The following is an 8,937-nucleotide window of genomic DNA, read 5'->3' as shown; positions in this document are numbered from 1 at the left end:
GGCTCAAACTCATGACTCTGAGATCAAGAGTTGGACGTTTAACCAACTGAGCCACCCAGGCACTCCAATGATTTAGAACTTTTTAACCAACTTCTTAATCAGATAGTAATTACTGTAACCTCATATTGTGGCCATTGAAGTTTGTACTAGGAGTAGAAATGTCATTGTCGAGGCACCTGGGTGGCTCAGTAGGTTAAGCATCGACTTTGGCTCAGGTCATGATCTCACAGATCATGAGTTTGAGCCCCGCGTTGGGGCTTTCAGCACAGAGCCTGCTTTATCCTCTGTCTCCCTCTCTCCCTGCCCCTCCCCTGCTTTCTCTCTCTCTCTCTTTCAAAAATAAACATTAAAAAAAGGGGGGCGGGCGCCTGGGTGGCTCAGTCGCTTAAGCGTCCTACTTCGGCTCAGGTCATGATCTCACAGTTCATGGGTTTGAGTCACGCGTCGGGCTCTGGGCTGACAGCTAGCTCAGAGCCTGGAGACTGTTTCAGATTCTGTGTCTCCCTCTCTCTCTGACCCTCCCCTGCTCATGCTGTCTCTATCTCTCTCTCAGAAATAAATAAAACATTAAAAAAGAATTTAAAAGGGGGGGGGGATCTGGGTGGCTGAGTTGGTTGAGAGGCCAACTTTGGCTTAGGTCATGATCTAATTGTTTGTGGGATTGAACCCTGCATCGGGCTCTGTGCTGACAGCTCAGAGCCTGAAGCCTGCCTTGGGTTCTGTGTCTTCCTCTCTCTCTGCCCCTCCCCGGCTCACACTATGTCTCTGTCTCTCAAAAAAAATGAATAAACATTAAAATTTTTTTTAAAAATACAAAGCTTTGAAGCAAACCTGAGTTTGAATTCTGGGTCTATACTCAACAAAAATAAATAAACATCATTGTGGACATATTCTTGTTCTGTGCTTGAAGTACTGGTAATATCTACTTAATTGCAATGAAGATAATATTTTGCAAAAAATCTTGTAAAACCATATACACATTGTTATTTGATTGAAACTTAAGTTCCTTTAACTAGGTACATGAGCACTGAACTCAGAATGTAAGCAAATGAGTCAGGGTACTTTGACTTTTTTAAGTTTATTTACTTATTTAGAGAGAGGGGAAGAGGAGCAGAGAGGGAGAGAGAGAAAGAAAATCCCTAATAGTGCAGAGCTTAATGTGGGGCTCAAACTCACAAGCCACGAGATCATGGCCTGATCTGAAGTCAGATGCTTAACTGACTAAGCCACCCAGGCGCCCCAAGTTACTCTGATTTTTTAGAAAGCACATGTAGGCCCCATGCAGCACTGTGGGGCTGGGAGTAGGCTGGGGCATACACAAATCAGATGGAAAAAAGGGGTGAACTTGGATGTGTGGGTGATAGGGTTAGGGGAGGGGAAGTCAGACAAAAGGAAGTGCTCAGTGATGCTGTCTAGACAGAGCATCAAATAAGGAGTAGCTTGGGGTAAATAAAATGCCTTTTAGGGGTGCCTGGTGGCTCAGTCAGCTCAGGTCATGATCTCATGGTTCACGAGTTTGAGCCCTGTGTTAGGCTCTGTGCTGACAGCTCAGAGCCCGGAGCCTGCTTCAGATTCTGTGTTTCTGTCTCTCTCTGCCCCTCCCCTGCTCATGCTCTGTCTCCCTTTCTCTCTCAAAAATAAATAAACCTTAAAAAAATGCCTGAGAAAGGCTCTAAGAACACACTCTAGAGTACTAGCTCAGAGCACCTGTAGTTGCCTAGTTTACAGACGCCAGGGTACCTTTTGAGCAGCCCTCTTCAATCTGGAAGATTTCCATATTAGGAGTCCTGCCTACCCAAGGCAGGAAACAGAACTCGACTTCTCAACTGGCTCATAGGTAGGGCACAGACCTAACTCAGGATCAGCAATGAGATGCACTCACAGGAGACTTATTCAGGAGGGAACAAAGAAAGGACACAGGTCAGTCTCTGGCTAGAGTAACAGTAGAGGCAGGCAGCTGTGGGGAACAGGGTCAGTCTCACAGGGATGAGCGGGACAGGAGCCGCGGGGCGCTTCCCAAGCAGCCCTGAGCTGTGGCTGGCTGTGCTCCTGGCTGTGTTTCCTCCTCCTCTTGCCTCTCTGGCCTTCCCAGAGACTATGAACTTCCTAAGAATCTTTTAGTAATTTCTTTTAAATGTTCTTTTTTCCCCCCTCAAATTAACTAGAGCATTCTGTTTTTTTGTAAACTGGCAAGTTGATAAAAACTCCATTAGGGGCGCCTGGGTGGCTTAGTTGGTTAAGCGTCCGACTTTCCGACTTTCGCTTAGGTCATGATCTCGCGGTTTGTGGGTTCGAGCCTCGCGTCGGGCTCTGTGCTGACTGCCAGCTCGGAGCCTGGAGCCTGTTTCAGTCTGTGACTCCCTCTCTCTCTGTCCCTCCCCTGCTCACGCTGTCTCTCTCTCCTAGAAATAAATAAAACATTTAAAAAAAAATTAAAAAAAAAAAAAAACTCCATTAAAATCAAAGCCACTGAACTCCAATGGGAAAACTGTACCTGTGACCTTCATTTAACAAGAAGAAAACAAAACAAAACAAAAAAAGTGACATGAGAACAAGGACTCTCAGCGTCGGGGAAAAATACAAATAAAGTTCTGTCAGTTCCCTGTGGTACTAAATTTGAGTTGGAAACATCAATATAAATTCCTTGGCTATTTTATGTCTTTAAAAAATTCCTAGCTTTGTCCACCAACTGGCCCGGAAGCAATGATCAACTCAGTAGTAATAAGTATCCCTTGTGCCCAGGAGATTGTCTTGAAATATCATTTCTTACTAAAAAAGACACAGGATGTCTTCAAGAAATGGCTGATTGCATGTCTGGGGAGGGAACGAATGAATGTATAAGAAGAATCTGGAACATCTTACCAGAAGGCAAATAAATGATCAAAGATGATTAGAACTGGGCCAAAAGTTAGAGCCAATTAGAAGAGGCTCCCCCTTGTCAAAGAGGGGACAATTTCAGCATCACTAAGCATAAAAATGACAAGGAGCCAAAACATAGCAAATATGTTTAAAAATCCAAGAATTCATAATAACACAAAAGCAAGCAAACATACTCCAATTGGTCCTTTTGGAGGATGTTAGAGATTTAACTATTTTGAAAACTGGTAAAAAAAAAAAAAAAAGGAGGGGTGCCTGGGTGGCTTAGTCGGTTAAGCGTCCGACTTTCGCTTAGGTCATGATCTCGCGGTTCGTGGGTTCGGGCCCCGTGTCGGGCTCTGTGCTGACTGCCAGCTCAGAGCCTGGAGCCTGTTTCAGTCTGTGACTCCCTCTCTCTCTGACCCTCCCCTGCTCACGCTGTCTCTCTCTCTCTCTCTCCTAGAAATAAATAAAACATTAAAAAAAATTAAAAAAAAAAAGGAATACTAGGCCTTTATCCTTCCTTTCTAATACAAACATTATCAGTGGTTGATTGTATAGATGGGAAGTTTTGCTTTATAGAGGCATTTCAGCCAATAAATAAGGAATGGTGAACTGAAAAGTTACTGTTCACATTTCTTGAATTTGGAATCTAAACATGAAGCTGGAAATATAAGAGTGGCCGACAGTGCCCCATAGTGAAGAACATACCACCAAAAGATAATGGTTAGGGCTGCCTGACTGGCTCATTCTGTAGAGCATTCTTTGACTCTTGATTTTGAGGCCATGAGTTCAAGCCTCTAAGTTGGGTGTGGAGCCTACTTAACAACAACAAAAAAAATCAAACCCTTATCTGATTAAGCCTCTAGCTACTACAATTCCCAGGAAATACAAAGGGCAAGGGAACTCACTAAATAGACGACACTTTGAGACTACAATCAGCAAAATCCCGGGTGTGGGAAGTCTGCAGAACAAATGACCTGATTTCTTCAGTAAACAAATTGGTAAAGGGAGAAAACAACAAGAAGTGGGAAGCTCTAGATTAAGGGACCTCAAAAACACATTTAAAATGAGAGAGACAGGGTGCCTGGGTGACTCAGTACGTTATGTGACACTTGATTTTGGCACAAGTCATGATCTCACGGTTCTTGGGATTGAGCCCCGAGCTGGGCTCTACAATGATAGTGTAGAGCCAGCTTGGATTCTCTGTCTCCCTCTCGCTCTGCTCCTTCCCCACTCCTGCACATGTGCACTCTCTCTCTCCCTCAAAAAAAATAAACTTTAAAAAAATAATAAAACAAAAGAGACAAGGAACAGGCCAAAGCTAAACTATAGTGTGTAGTGATTCAGGCCTGGATGATAGAGCCATAGAAAGAAAAATCAGAAAATAATCACCTCAGATGTTAACAGAGTGGCTGCCCCTAGTGGGAGACCCAGGGGTTGTTTCCGGGACAGGCACATGGAGGGCCTGGGGGCGGGTTGTGTTGACAGCTTCCGATTCCTCTCACAGGTGGCGATGACTAGGGTGTTGCTGTAGAATAATCCAGTAAGCTGTGTATTTGTTTTATGCCATTTAAGTGCTAACAGAAAACCAGAAATATTTACTTACATTTTCACTGATTCATTTAGGCTTTAAATATTTTAACAAACACTTTTGTGAAATGGGGAAGTCAACAGACACCACTCCTTGCCTTCAGGAGCTTTGTGTCCTGAGAGCGGAGTGATGTGGCGCCGGGATCTCACACTGTAATCACAGGGCATTGGATCAGAGAGGAGCAGAGCCGGAGAAGGCAGGGCTTCAGGAAGCGGTGGTTCGGGTGTGGTACAGGGAGGAAGTGATGGTGGCTTGGAAGAAGGTCACAGCACTGAAAAAGAAGGTAGATAGATTTCAAATATACTTTGGAGGTAGGGCTGTCCAAGCACACGAGAGCAGGGCACAAAGCCAGCGGGATCAGATCGTACTGGACGGGATTTGTTTGTTCCTTGCTGTTTGTGAGTGGGATAAGGGAAAAGAAGTCAGTGATGTTTTTTGAATTGTTTTGACCAAGCGGATGATGAAGCCATTGACTAAGATGGCTGGATCCACAGTAACATAAGTGAGATAGGACTCAGGGCATTAAAGCCTGCTGGAGGTAGACCATGCGACTCTTGATCTCAGGGTCGTGAGTTCAAGTCCCATGCTGGGCCTAGGGCTTACCTACAAAAATAAACAAAATACAACCTGCTGTCCTGCTGGGAAAGAAGGGCTCCTAGAGCATTAACTTTTATCTTAGGGAGCTAAGAAATGCCTTGCACCCGGGAGGCACTCAGTGCTAATCTCTGAATGCAACACACCTGGAGTGCATTTAACGCGATTCCAGATCAAGAGGAAGCAATGTAGGCCAAGACCGTTGTCTATGATCAATCACTGTGTCAGGTCAACATCCTGAGTGTGCGCTGTACATAACGGAGGAAGAAATGTAACTATACATCGTTACATTAAACCCATTTGGTTTAATTCTTATAAAATTAGGATGCATAAGCTAAATACTTTCATTCCTAAACTATAAATGGAGAAACCCAAGAGCAGAAGCCTGAGCAGGGGATTGATATACTGATATTCTCATCAGCTTCATAGGCTGTCCTTACTCGTTCTTTCTTGCAACAATATTTTTTTCTTTTTTTTTAAAGTGTTTTCTTTAGGGGCGCCTGGGTGGCTTAGTCGGTTAAGTGTCCGACTTTCGCTTGGGTCATGATCTCGCGGTTCGTGGGTTCGAGCCCCGCGTCGGGCTCTGTGCTGACTGCCAGCTCAGAGCCTGGAGCCTGTTTCAGTCTGTGACTCCTTCTCTCTCTGACCCTCCCCTGCTCACACTCTCTCTCTCCTAGAAATAAATAAAAACATTAAAAAAACAAATAAAAAATTAAGTGTTTTAATGTTTTATTTATTTCTGAGAGAGAGAAAGAGAGCGTGAGCAGGGAAGGGTCAGAGAGAGAGGGAGATACAGAATCTGAAGCAGGCTCCAGGCTCTGAGCTAGCTGTCGGCACACAGCCTGACGCGGGGCTCGAACCCATGAACCGTGAGATCATGACTTGAGCCGAAGTCGGACACTCAACCGACTGAGCCGCCCGGGCGCCCCATTTTTTCTTTTTTTTTAAAGCATATTTGTTTGTTTTGAGAGGGAGAGAGTGAGCGAGCAGGGGAAGGGGCTGGGGGAGAGAGAGAGAGAGAGAGAGAGAGAGAGAGGGAGGGAGGGAGAGAATCCCAAGCAGACTTCATGCTGCCTTGCAGACCCTGACGTGGGGCTCAGTTGCGTGGATGGTGAGATGATGACGTGAGCCAGAATCAAGAGTCAAATGCTTACCCGGCTGAGCCACACAGGTGCCCCTCTTGCAATAACATTTAAAGGGCGCTTATGTGGATCAGGAAAGTCAAATGCCCTGTAATGTGAGCTCTGATTGAGGAGCATACCAATTTCTGGGAGCACCGAGGAAGAAGAGATTAATATGGCTGGAGAAAGTTCCACTAAGTGATATTTTAGTTGAATTTGGATTTCTGCAGGACAAGGAGAAAACGTGGGGTAGGGTGAAGTAATCATCAGAAGGCTGAATCACTTGGGGCTACCAAACAACTGGTCTATACCTTGCATTTTTACCTTGACCGGGAAGTGCTAGATAGAGCAGCAGCAGCACAAAAGCAAAAGTGCAGCTACTGCCAACACCATAAACCCCTTTGTTCCAGAAGGTGTGGATACATTCACAGATGTATCCGTCTGTATCCGTAACTGGTTCACTCTGCTCCACCCCGTTCATTCCAATCCTTCCCNCCATTGTCACCAGCTGAAGCCTGCTTTTTGGCCTGTGGTCAGGTCCACACCTGTGCAAGCTCTAAGCGGCTCTGGCCCCAAGGACATTGGGCTAACTGGGGAGGCCTTCGGAGGGCATCCCAGGAACATAGATCTGCCCTCCCCAGTAGAGTTCTGCAGTCAGGGTGAGAAAGGCTTACCCAGGAGATGGCTCACAGCTTTGGAGTGGGAGCGTTTGGGTCAAGCAGGGGACGACGGAGGCTGTGTGAGTGGGTCTTTGCAGCCAAGAAATGACTCAGGCCTCATACTGAAATTTGGGTTTGAGTCTGGGCTTTACCCCTTAAGACTGTGAGAACCTGGCTACATCCTTCAGGGTGCCTGCCCTTGGCTTTCTTCACCTATAATTTAGGAATAAAAGCACTTCATACAATTTTGAGAATTAAACCAAATTGGTTTAATGTAAATGGGCCTGACCCAGTGATCGCAGAGAAGGGTCTCATCTGCATTGCATCCTCTTAATCTGGAGTCACGGTAAACGCCCTGCGTATGAATTGTGTCCAATAGCACCCAGTGCCTTCTGCATGCAAGGCAGTTATTAGCTCCGTGAGATCAGAGATGATGCTCTCGGAACCTGGAGGATGATAGGAGACTCTCCTTTTGCAGCAGAATCAGCAGGTTTTCGTGCCCCGAGTCCCATTCATCGATGTTACCTTGGGTTTGGCTCACTTTCAATCACCCACACTAACTGAAGGGTATCATGTCATTGGTAACCACACTGTCTACAATGTACCGTCAGTGACTTTGTCCTACGGTGCAGAAAATTATTTTTGATAGCTTCTGTTTAGCTTTGGAATGCTTTCTGTAGGCAGTGGCAGACTTATTTTCCTTTATTAAATTGACACGAGTTATTGTGCCAGTGTTCTATGCTCTGAGGACTCAAAGTCGAGTGAGGCCCTGGCAGAAATGCAAACAAAAGGTGACAAATTTCATGATAAAGGCATAAGCAGACCTGGTTCTGGTTTAGAGGGAAAGAAAATCTCCAAGAGGAGGTAATGTATCAGGAGGGGCCAGGTTTGCTGCAATGTGGAATGACCGTCGACTCTCTGGCTTCACATCCCCAGAGCTGGCTTCTCACTCATGCTCCATAGCCAGGGCGCGTTGGCTGCAGCCACTTAGGACCCCCGGGGGATGGAGGTTTCATCCCTGCAAGAGGGCATGGGAGTGCAATCCTTGCCTGTGCCCAGAAGGCAGGATGCTAAAAACACTCAGTGAGCAATGACCACACACTCATGACTACCGTGGGGACTTTGTCCCAATGTGCGGAGACGAGTGTGAAGGAGAAGGGCTTTTCAGTGCACGAGGGGCTTGAGGAAAGGTGTTCATGTCAGAAAGTCTGGTTACAGGGACAGGGTCCAAACAGGAATGCTGGGGAGCAAGTTGGCGGAGGCAGACAGGTCATATTGTGAAAGCCATGGTAAGAGACTGGATTTGATCCAGAAGACACGGAAGGTTTTGTGGAAGCTGTGGCTTAGGAAGAGTAACTTCAGGGGCACCTGGGTGGTTCAGCTGGTTAAGCGTCTGACTCTAGATTTTGGCTCAGGTCATGATCTCATGGTACATGAGTTCAAGTGCTGTGCTTGGCACTATGCTGGCAGTGCGGAGCCTGCTTGGGGTTCTCTCTCTTTCTTTCTCTCTCTCCCCCTGCCCCTCCCCAGCTCTCTCTGTCTCAAAGTAAAGAAATTAGACTTAAAAAAAAAAGGAAGAGTAACTTGATTACTGTGACAGGAGGGATCAGAGAATGGCAAACTGGAGACAGGAGATCCAGAAAAAGGATGATAAGGGTGTGTATTCAAGGGGGGGGGGGCAGGGAGAAAAGAGCTATACATATCAGCTACTTGAGAGAAAGGCTTGACCAGATTTGGAACTAATTACATACAAGGCATAAGAGGGTGGAGAGTCAGATAATTCCACGATTTTGAGCCTAAGAGACTACTGTTCTAGCTAGAAAAAAGAGTGGAAGATGGTCAAGTCTGGGAAGCAAGTTTGGGGCTTGTTAGTTGCAAAGCAGGAATTTTTATTTTATTTTTGTCTCCCAGCACCTACAACAGTGTTAAGCATATAATATGTGCTCAATTATATTTGACTATGTAATACCAGTAGAACACAAATGGAGGTTTCCAAGCAATTATTATTTTTAAAGTCTTTTAAGAAAGTTTATTCATTTATTATTTCTGAGAGAGAGAAAGTGAGAGAGACAGAGAGAGGGAGCACAAGCAGGGAAGGGGCAGAGAGAGGGGT

This window comes from Crocuta crocuta, unplaced genomic scaffold (genome assembly GCF_008692635.1).
Source record: "Crocuta crocuta isolate KB4526 unplaced genomic scaffold, BGI_CrCroc_1.0 scaffold172, whole genome shotgun sequence".
Classification (NCBI taxonomy): domain Eukaryota; kingdom Metazoa; phylum Chordata; class Mammalia; order Carnivora; family Hyaenidae; genus Crocuta; species Crocuta crocuta.
This window is presented reverse-complemented; position numbering follows the sequence as displayed.